This window comes from Eucyclogobius newberryi, unplaced genomic scaffold (genome assembly GCF_026437365.1).
Source record: "Eucyclogobius newberryi isolate DKJ021-1_F unplaced genomic scaffold, fEucNew1.0.hap1 SCAF_29, whole genome shotgun sequence".
NCBI classification, from domain to species: domain Eukaryota; kingdom Metazoa; phylum Chordata; class Actinopteri; order Gobiiformes; family Gobiidae; genus Eucyclogobius; species Eucyclogobius newberryi.
Genome location: NW_027315934.1, coordinates 1,017,692 through 1,028,040, shown reverse-complemented (window position 1 = coordinate 1,028,040; position 10,349 = coordinate 1,017,692). Strand labels below are relative to the sequence as shown.

At 44.9% G+C, this 10,349-nt stretch overlaps 4 non-coding genes across 4 annotated transcripts; all 4 read right to left on the bottom strand.

Moving 5' to 3' along the window:
* Window positions 1-6,153: 6,153 nt before the first annotated feature.
* Window positions 6,154-6,226, bottom strand: trnak-cuu (transfer RNA lysine (anticodon CUU)). The gene has a single exon. It is a non-coding gene; the product is annotated as a tRNA-Lys (tRNA).
* Window positions 6,227-6,555: 329 nt separating this feature from the next.
* On the bottom strand, window positions 6,556-6,665 carry trnal-caa (transfer RNA leucine (anticodon CAA)). The gene is made up of 2 exons: window positions 6,628-6,665; window positions 6,556-6,601 (listed from the first exon to the last, which is right to left on the bottom strand). It is a non-coding gene; the product is annotated as a tRNA-Leu (tRNA).
* Window positions 6,666-8,917: 2,252 nt separating this feature from the next.
* On the bottom strand, window positions 8,918-8,990 carry trnak-cuu (transfer RNA lysine (anticodon CUU)). Its single transcript has one exon. It is a non-coding gene; the product is annotated as a tRNA-Lys (tRNA).
* Window positions 8,991-9,319: 329 nt separating this feature from the next.
* trnal-caa (transfer RNA leucine (anticodon CAA)) lies at window positions 9,320-9,429 on the bottom strand. Its single transcript has 2 exons — window positions 9,392-9,429; window positions 9,320-9,365 (listed from the first exon to the last, which is right to left on the bottom strand). It is a non-coding gene; the product is annotated as a tRNA-Leu (tRNA).
* Window positions 9,430-10,349: the final 920 nt, after the last annotated feature.

The window sequence follows — 10,349 nt, the reverse complement described above, 5'->3', positions numbered from 1 at the left end:
TTTGCTCATTTTGGTGTTTTTTCACATTTTAACCCATTTTCACCCCTTTTGCTCACAACTTCATACTACGGCCCGGAAAAACGACAGAGTCGCTCGGGTATAGTGTACTATTGCCGAAAAATGACAGAGTCTTTTCAGGTATAGTGTACTATTTCGGTTTTTACTCTAAGTCCCTCAGGGGCATATGGTGCTATACTCTGATGGTCAGATCACCTCCAGGCCCCAGGGGAGTGCTTTTCTGGGGGCAAACAGTGCACTGATGATGGGGGATTATTTCATTTTGCTCATTTTGGTGTTTTTTCACATTTTAACCCATTTTCACCCCTTTTGCTCACAACTTCATACTACGGCCCGGAAAAACGACAGAGTCGCTCGGGTATAGTGTACTATTGCCGAAAAATGACAGAGTCTTTTCAGGTATAGTGTACTATTTCGGTTTTTACTCTAAGTCCCTCAGGGGCATATGGTGCTATACTATGATGGTCAGATCACCTCCAGGCCCCAGGGGAGTGCTTTTCTGGGGGCAAACAGTGCACTGATGATGGGGGATTATTTCATTTTGCTCATTTTGGTGTTTTTTCACATTTTAACCCATTTTCACCCCTTTTGCTCACAACTTCATACTACGGCCCGGAAAAACGACAGTCGCTCGGGTATAGTGTACTATTGCCGAAAAATGACAGAGTCTTTTCAGGTATAGTGTACTATTTCGGTTTTTACTCTAAGTCCCTCAGGGGCATATGGTGCTATACTATGATGGTCAGATCACCTCCAGGCCCCAGGGGAGTGCTTTTCTGGGGGCAAACAGTGCACTGATGATGGGGGATTATTTCATTTGGCTCATTTTGGTGTTTTTTCACATTTTAACCCATTTTCACCCCTTTTGCTCACAACTTCATACTACGGCCCGGAAAAACGACAGAGTCGCTTGGGTATAGTGTACTATTGCCGAAAAATGACAGAGTCTTTTCAGGTATAGTGTACTATTTCGGTTTTTACTCTAAGTCCCTCAGGGGCATATGGTGCTATACTATGATGGTCAGATCACCTCCAGGCCCCAGGGGAGTGCTTTTCTGGGGTCAAACAGTGCACTGATGATGGGGGATTATTTAATTTTGCTCATTTTGGTGTTTTTTCACATTTTAACCCATTTTCACCCCTTTTGCTCACAACTTCATACTACGGCCCGGAAAAACGACAGAGTCGCTCGGGTATAGTGTACTATTGCCGAAAAATGACAGAGTCTTTTCAGGTATAGTGTACTATTTCGGTTTTTACTCTAAGTCCCTCAGGGGCATATGGTGCTATACTATGATGGTCAGATCACCTCCAGGCCCCAGGGGAGTGCTTTTCTGGGGTCAAACAGTGCACTGATGATGGGGGATTATTTCATTTTGCTCATTTTGGTGTTTTTTTCACATTTTAACCCATTTTCACCCCTTTTGCTCACAACTTCATACTACGGCCCGGGAAAACGACAGAGTCGATGGGCATAGTGTACTATTGCCGAAAAACGACAGAGTCCCTCGGGTATAGTGTACTATTGCCGAAAAACGACAGAGTCCCTCGGGTATAGTGTACTATTGCCGAAAAACGACAGAGTCCCTCGGGTATAGTGTACTATTGCCGAAAAACGACAGAGTCCCTCGGGTATAGTGTACTATTGCCGAAAAACGACAGAGTCCCTCGGGTATAGTGTACTATTGGCTGGAAGCTCGGTTTTTTTTCTAAGTCCAGCAGGGGTATATGGTACTATATTCTGGTGGTCAGATCACCTCCAGGCCCCAGGGGAGTGCTTTTCTGGGGGCAAACTGTGCACTGATGATGGGGGATTATTTCATTTTGCTCATTTTGGTGTTTTTTCACATTTTAACCCATTTTCACCCCTTTTGCTCACATCTTCAAACTCGGGCCCTGATTACAAGTTCTGACCAAATGATGACAAACACGGTATTTATTATGTATTTTTTTTATTTTTCCAACTTATACATCCATCATTGGTGCCAGGCAGGTTGTGGAGAAAGCAGTGAAGAAAGGAGAGAGCCATCACAGAAAAGATGTCCATCCAGGGTCAAGGTACCCTGCACTTTTACATATCCAAATGACAGCATTTAAAGTTTTTTAGCGTATGGTATCTCTCGTTGCATGGAACCGCACAGAGAGACGCCACACTGACGGCACCTGTACTTTGTTTGCCGCCTGCCTTTGGTACGAGAGCGGTCAGAGCACACGGCGCAGTCTGGACGTCCCTCTGCTTGACAAAGCCAATGACGCTCTGTGAGTCTCTGTGGCATTTCACCCTCCGGTCTTGAGCGCCTCTCTTGTTTTTTGGAGTGATCAGCCAGTAATGCATCAATAATGTTCTGAATGTAAACCTTTAAAGGTTTGTGTGGGCCTGGAGTGGATTTGGTGTATATGATGTGTGAGTTGACAATACTTATGCTTATAATGGCATTGAATATGCGATGATACCATTTCCGGGACCTGTGTGGAAAGAGGTATGTCTTCATCCTCTGGTCAGCAGTGTCCACTCCACCCATGTAGGCGTTGTACTGGTCGACACATACAGGTCTTTTGATGTCACGGAAGCCAGTGTCATCTGTCTTGGATCGGATCCTCCTCTGAACACAATCATTTCCATGGACTGTGGACAACATGGTGAGACGTTTAGTATCGTGCCAAGCACAAGCCAGGAGTTTTCCCTTTCTGCAAAAAACTGGGTCATCTCCTTTTTTCAGCTGTAAGACACTTTTACCAAGGCATTTTGGCATCCCCAACCTGGTAATCCTTACCGTCCCACACAGTCCAGTTTCCAAATCTGCTAATTCATTTGCAATTACAGGCGAGGTATAGTAACTGTCCATGTAAATCTCGTGTCCTTTGCCCGTAAAGGGAGAAACCAACTCACGGACAACTGCGTGTGTTGCACTGATGTTGCTTGCATTATTTTTGTACTGTCCAGTGTGCATTGACCAGCGCAAAACATACCCTGAAAAGCTTTCACTCAGGGCATACACTCTATAGCCATATGTGTCAGGTTTATTCGGAGAGTAACATTTTAGTGAAGATCTCCCCTTAAAAGCTATTGTCATTTCATCTAAAGAAAGCTCCTTGATTGGACTCTAAACTGCTGCAAATTTGGGAATAATCAAATCTATTATTGGGCGGACTTTGAACAGTTTATCGTGCCCGGGCTCGCCTGTTCTCACATAATCATTATTGTTGACAAAATGAAAGAACGAAAGAATGATTTCAAATCTGTTTCTTGACATTACATTTCCAAATCCAGGCGTTTGTGTAAGCCAAAATGTTCCCCAGTAATCCTCGATTTCAGGTTTCTCAACAAGGCCCATGGAGAGATGCAAAGCGAAGAAAGCTTTCATTTCGGTGACTGATACATCATACCACTCAAGAAATCTTGAATGTGGCTTCAGAATCATAGGTGCCATACACTGATGTGCATATCTATTTGTCTCATCAGTAATGAAAGTCCAAAACTGATCGGTCAGAAAGAGTGACAGAATATCAAATGGATTAGCATCCGTCAGATCCATCTCTCCTGTGTAGCCAACTGGGTCTTCAAAAGGTTTGATCCATGCCTCAAATACCTCGACCTCTCTCAGCATGTCCCAGCTCTCATCCACCGGGCAAGTTTCACTGCAGCCACTGGTTCCACTGGTTCCTCGCCTCCGTCTGTCCTTTGCACCTGTCCGTTGTTTCGAAGTCCCTTCATCTCCACTTGGAAATCCATCGTCACTCTCGGGGAGATAATTTCCTTCAGAGTCAGAATCTGCTGTAAATTGCATGCCACGTGTACTTCCTCCAGCCATTTTTTTCCTTACCGGATCTGCCCTAGATCATACCTGGCTAATAAGAGGAAGTTGCACCGAACCGACCAATGACTGAAGTGATTCATTTTCTACTATTATTTCATAAATTTCCTTGTACGGTAAAGTCGCATTTCTGCGACTTTGGCGCTTAAAGGGTTAGTTTGTGTGAACTGTGAGTATACAGAATCAGATCCGTTATTACAGTAGCACAAATGACCGTACCTATACTTTGGTAAAAAAACACATCAAACTGCTGTCTCTTTTTAAAGGAGTTTGATGTGGTTGTTGTCACATCAAACTACTGCGTCCTTTAAAAGTCCACATCAAGCTAATGCTTCGTTTTAAAGTCTATTGCAATTGAGATGTCAGTCGAGAGCCGTAACAGCAGTAGTGCATCCAAGAAAGCTGTGTATTGAATGGATATAGAACCTTTAGTGAAGCAGGAGCCAACAGGCTATTCACATCCTTGTGTAGGGTCTCAAACTACAGGTATTCAGTTTACGATTAAGGAAGATTTCTTAGCAGAAACGAGACAAGACGGGGCACCAGGGTAAAACCCAAAAAGCTAAGATACGGTCCTTAATCGCGCTCGTTAAAAGGTCTGAAGGGTGTTTCACGATTCAGGGACTTACGCATAGTCTAATCAAACAAACAATAGTCAATAACTCTTTCGTGTAGTTTATTTATCAAAAGGGCAATCAAAAAGGGCACCGGAGCAGAAATGCGCACAGGTAAATCACAGGTGATGTTATATCAGATTTAACAGCAGATTTCATGCAGATAATGTTAAACCAGGGTTTTGCCTTTGATAATCAAACGTGTCTATGCTAATCTATATCAAAAAGAGGGAAAGTGAGAAGCTAAGGGAGGAGGAACAGCTGAGTTCTACCCAAATCACGCCACAAAAGAACCGCACACTGAAGTCGGCTTACGATTTTGTAGAACTCGGTCCGGCTGGTCCTTGTCCGCGGACGAGATCCGTGGCGAGGCAGCGGCGTGGAGCGGTGTGGCGGGCGAAGGCAGTGGCGTGCCGCGATGTCCGTGACGCGGGGCGGCAGCGGTGGCGCGAGGTGGCGCGTGGCGATGTCCGGGAGTTCCTTAGCGGTAGAACGCTTTAGCTGCGTGTTAGCTCCTCACGCGGCCTTTACTCAGATGAGAACGTAGCGCTGATCCACGTAAACGGCGTAGATTACTTCAAAAATAGTAGAAGCGAAGTAGAAAAGAAAGTCTCTGTCCGGTTTAGCGCTTAAGCTTAGTTCCAGGTGTTTCCAGGTGTTTTCAGAGTTCAGGGGGGCGATGAGGCTGGCCTAGTCTTGTCGACCCACGTGGCGGACGCTTTGTTGAGACAAAGGAAAAGTAAACAGGCTCGTCCGTGGAGACGGCTTCAAAGAGATAGACAAAGGCTTGAACAAAAAAAAAGGAAGAAGAGAGCAAGAAGAGAAGAGAGGAGAAGAGAGCGTTCCAAGCTCGGAGCGTCTTTTTGTCACCTAGCGCCGCAGGGCATGCTGGGAGCGAAAGGGGCGGGCGCTACTGCGACGACACGTTAAACACTTTTGGCAGTTTGTGCACATTATTCCTTGAGGTAGATACATTTTACATCTTCTTTCACCTGTGATGGGCACTCGAGTTAAAGCATTGGGAATATAAAACCTTAAACAGTGGAAAAATACGTAACACAAGGTGAAACATGAGGTGTACGGAGTTGATTCGGACAAACATTCATGGCATAATCACATAAAACAGTTTTCATCGGGGCGTCCTCCTGTAAGACTGTGGGGGAGAAGGTCTGTTATCGCCAAAGTCACAGCGGCTCCCTGCGGTGAGGGAGAGAGGGAGAAAGAAAACCCCCCAATGTTCAAAGAGAGTTTTTCTGTTATCTGGCCGTGGAATGTCCATCTCCATTCCCCTACACTTGCAATGAGGTCAAATATAGGACAAACCCATTGTCAGGAGTGGGATTAGAACCCATTCCTCCACTTGTAGACCAAATTTGCTTACGCTTAGGTAGGAGTTTACCTTGACCCTGACACCTTGGACATTTCAGCGATGCTGACATTGAGCTCCCTTATCTCGAAGATAACGTTCCAAAAATCAGTACAAAGTAAATGCTTTGGCAACCTTACACTAGATGAAGTCTTTCCAATTATGTACAGTCCATATAAAGAGATGACTTTAACAGGTGATGAGAATTGAGTGAAATAGTTCAAATCTCATTGTTACAGAGGGTTTAATTCTTCTTCTTTCGGTTCCAACAGAAGAAAATTTATGACCAAGATTTCACGGGTTGTAATGGCGAGCAGTCCATAAAGCTTAAAATCAACTCCGCCCAACGTGGGGCTCGAACCCACGACCCTGAGATTAAGAGTCTCATGCTCTACCGACTGAGCTAGCCAGGCTGGCAGCCCAAAAGTCAAAAAAAGGTCATAATGAAAACCCAGAATTTTTCAGTACTAAGTCTGGTAAATTAATCTGTCACTTTAATTTCTCAGTGAGTGGTCACAATTACAGTATAAGACATATGATACAGTTCACTCTGAATGTACTCAATGCTTTGACAGTACAGCATCTACGTAGTAGATTGGCCATCACATCACAATTCATCATTGGAAGTAACACTTCATTTGAAATCTTAAGCCAATACGACAATTTTTCATCCATTGTCACACATGTGCTTGTAAATTAGGGTGTAAAAATGGCTTCCTTTCCAAAGGAAATATTTTTTTTTTGTCAGGAGTGGGATTTGAACCCACGCCTCCATTCAGAGACCAGAATCCCCTGTGGCGAGGAAGGAGTTTACCTTGAGTCTGGCGCCTTAGACCGCTCTGCCATCCTGACACTTTATTTATGTGAACTGTGAGTATACAGAATCATATCCGTTATTACAGTAGCACAAATGACCGTACCTATACTTTGGTAAAAAAACACATCAAACTGCTGTCTCTTTTTAAAGAAGTTTGATGTGGTTGTTGTCACATCAAACTACTGCGTCCTTTAAAAGTCCACATCAAGCTAATGCTTCGTTTTAAAGTCTATTGCAATTGAGATGTCAGTCGAGAGCCGTAACAGCAGTAGTGCATCCAAGAAAGCTGTGTATTGAATGGATATAGAACCTTTAGTGAAGCAGGAGCCAACAGGCTATTCACATCCTTGTGTAGGGTCTCAAACTACAGGTATTCAGTTTACGATTAAGGAAGATTTCTTAGCAGAAACGAGACAAGACGGGGCACCAGGGTAAAACCCAAAAAGCTAAGATACGGTCCTTAATCGCGCTCGTTAAAAGGTCTGAAGGGTGTTTCTCGATTCAGGGACTTACGCATAGTCTAATCAAACAAACAATAGTCAATAACTCTTTCGTGTAGTTTATTTATCAAAAGGGCAATCAAAAAGGGCACCGGAGCAGAAATGCGCACAGGTAAATCACAGGTGATGTTATATCAGATTTAACAGCAGATTTCATGCAGATAATGTTAAACCAGGGTTTTGCCTTTGATAATCAAACGTGTCTATGCTAATCTATATCAAAAAGAGGGAAAGTGAGAAGCTAAGGGAGGAGGAACAGCTGAGTTCTACCCAAATCACGCCACAAAAGAACCGCACACTGAAGTCGGCTTACGATTTTGTAGAACTCGGTCCGGCTGGTCCTTGTCCGCGGACGAGATCCGTGGCGAGGCAGCGGCGTGGAGCGGTGTGGCGGGCGAAGGCAGTGGCGTGCCGCGATATCCGTGACGCGGGGCGGCAGCGGTGGCGCGAGGCGGCGCGTGGAGCGGTGTGGCGGGCGAAGGCAGTGGCGTGCCGCGATGTCCGTGACGCGGGGCGGCAGCGGTGGCGCGAGGTGGCGCGTGGCGATGTCCGGGAGTTCCTTAGCGGTAGAACGCTTTAGCTGCGTGTTAGCTCCTCACGCGGCCTTTACTCAGATGAGAACGTAGCGCTGATCCACGTAAACGGCGTAGATTACTTCAAAAATAGTAGAAGCGAAGTAGAAAAGAAAGTCTCTGTCCGGTTTAGCGCTTAAGCTTAGTTCCAGGTGTTTCCAGGTGTTTTCAGAGTTCAGGGGGGCGATGAGGCTGGCCTAGTCTTGTCGACCCACGTGGCGGACGCTTTGTTGAGACAAAGGAAAAATAAACAGGCTCGTCCGTGGAGACGGCTTCAAAGAGATAGACAAAGGCTTGAACAAAAAAAAAGGAAGAAGAGAGCAAGAAGAGAAGAGAGGAGAAGAGAGCGTTCCAAGCTCGGAGCGTCTTTTTGTCACCTAGCGCCGCAGGGCACGCTGGGAGCGAAAGGGGCGGGCGCTACTGCGACGACACGTTAAACACTTTTGGCAGTTTGTGCACATTATTCCTTGAGGTAGATACATTTTACATCTTCTTTCACCTGTGATGGGCACTCGAGTTAAAGCATTGGGAATATAAAACCTTAAACAGTGGAAAAATACGTAACACAAGGTGAAACATGCGGTGTACGGAGTTGATTCGGACAAACATTCATGGCATAATCACATAAAACATAGTTTTCATCAGGGCGTCCTCCTGTAAGACTGTGGGGGAGAAGGTCTGTTATCGCCAAAGTCACAGCGGCTCCCTGCGGTGAGGGAGAGAGGGAGAAAGAAAACCCCCCAATGTTCAAAGAGAGTTTTTCTGTTATCTGGCCGTGGAATGTCCATCTCCATTCCCCTACACTTGCAATGAGGTCAAATATAGGACAAACCCATTGTCAGGAGTGGGATTAGAACCCATTCCTCCACTTGTAGACCAAATTTGCTTACGCTTAGGTAGGAGTTTACCTTGACCCTGACACCTTGGACATTTCAGCGATGCTGACATTGAGCTCCCTTATCTCGAAGATAACGTTCCAAAAATCAGTACAAAGTAAATGCTTTGGCAACCTTACACTAGATGAAGTCTTTCCAATTATGTACAGTCCATATAAAGAGATGACTTTAACAGGTGATGAGAATTGAGTGAAATAGTTCAAATCTCATTGTTACAGAGGGTTTAATTCTTCTTCTTTCGGTTCCAACAGAAGAAAATTTATGACCAAGATTTCACGGGTTGTAATGGCGAGCAGTCCATAAAGCTTAAAATTAACTCCGCCCAACGTGGGGCTCGAACCCACGACCCTGAGATTAAGAGTCTCATGCTCTACCGACTGAGCTAGCCAGGCTGGCTGCCCAAAAGGCAAAAAAAGGTCATAATGAAAACCCAGAATTTTTCAGTACTAAGTCTGGTAAATTAATCTGTCACTTTAATTTCTCAGCGAGTGGTCACAATTACAGTATAAGACATATGATACAGTTCACTCTGAATGTACTCAATGCTTTGACAGTACAGCATCTACGTAGTAGATTGGCCATCACATCACAATTCATCATTGGAAGTAACACTTCATTTGAAATCTTAAGCCAATACGACAATTTTTCATCCATTGTCACACATGTGCTTATAAATTAGGGTGTAAAAATGGCTTCCTTTCCAAAGGAAATATTTTTTTTTTGTCAGGAGTGGGATTTGAACCCACGCCTCCATTCAGAGACCAGAATCCCCTGTGGCGAGGAAGGAGTTTACCTTGAGTCTGGCGCCTTAGACCGCTCGGCCATCCTGACACTTTATTTATGTGAACTGTGAGTATACAGAATCAGATCCGTTATTACAGTAGCACAAATGACCGTACCTATACTTTGGTAAAAAAACACATCAAACTGCTGTCTCTTTTTAAAGGAGTTTGATGTGGTTGTTGTCACATCAAACTACTGCGTCCTTTAAAAGTCCACATCAAGCTAATGCTTCGTTTTAAAGTCTATTGCAATTGAGATGTCAGTCGAGAGCCGTAACAGCAGTAGTGCATCCAAGAAAGCTGTGTATTGAATGGATATAGAACCTTTAGTGAAGCAGGAGCCAACAGGCTATTCACATCCTTGTGTAGGGTCTCAAACTACAGGTATTCAGTTTACGATTAAGGAAGATTTCTTAGCAGAAACGAGACAAGACGGGGCACCAGGGTAAAACCCAAAAAGCTAAGATACGGTCCTTAATCGCGCTCGTTAAAAGGTCTGAAGGGTGTTTCACGATTCAGGGACTTACGCATAGTCTAATCAAACAAACAATAGTCAATAACTCTTTCGTGTAGTTTATTTATCAAAAGGGCAATCAAAAAGGGCACCGGAGCAGAAATGCGCACAGGTAAATCACAGGTGATGTTATATCAGATTTAACAGCAGATTTCATGCAGATAATGTTAAACCAGGGTTTTGCCTTTGATAATCAAACGTGTCTATGCTAATCTATATCAAAAAGAGGGAAAGTGAGAAGCTAAGGGAGGAGGAACAGCTGAGTTCTACCCAAATCACGCCACAAAAGAACCGCACACTGAAGTCGGCTTACGATTTTGTAGAACTCGGTCCGGCTGGTCCTTGTCCGCGGACGAGATCCGTGGCGAGGCAGCGGCGTGGAGCGGTGTGGCGGGCGAAGGCAGTGGCGTGCCGCGATATCCGTGACGCGGGGCGGCAGCGGTGGCGCGAGGCGG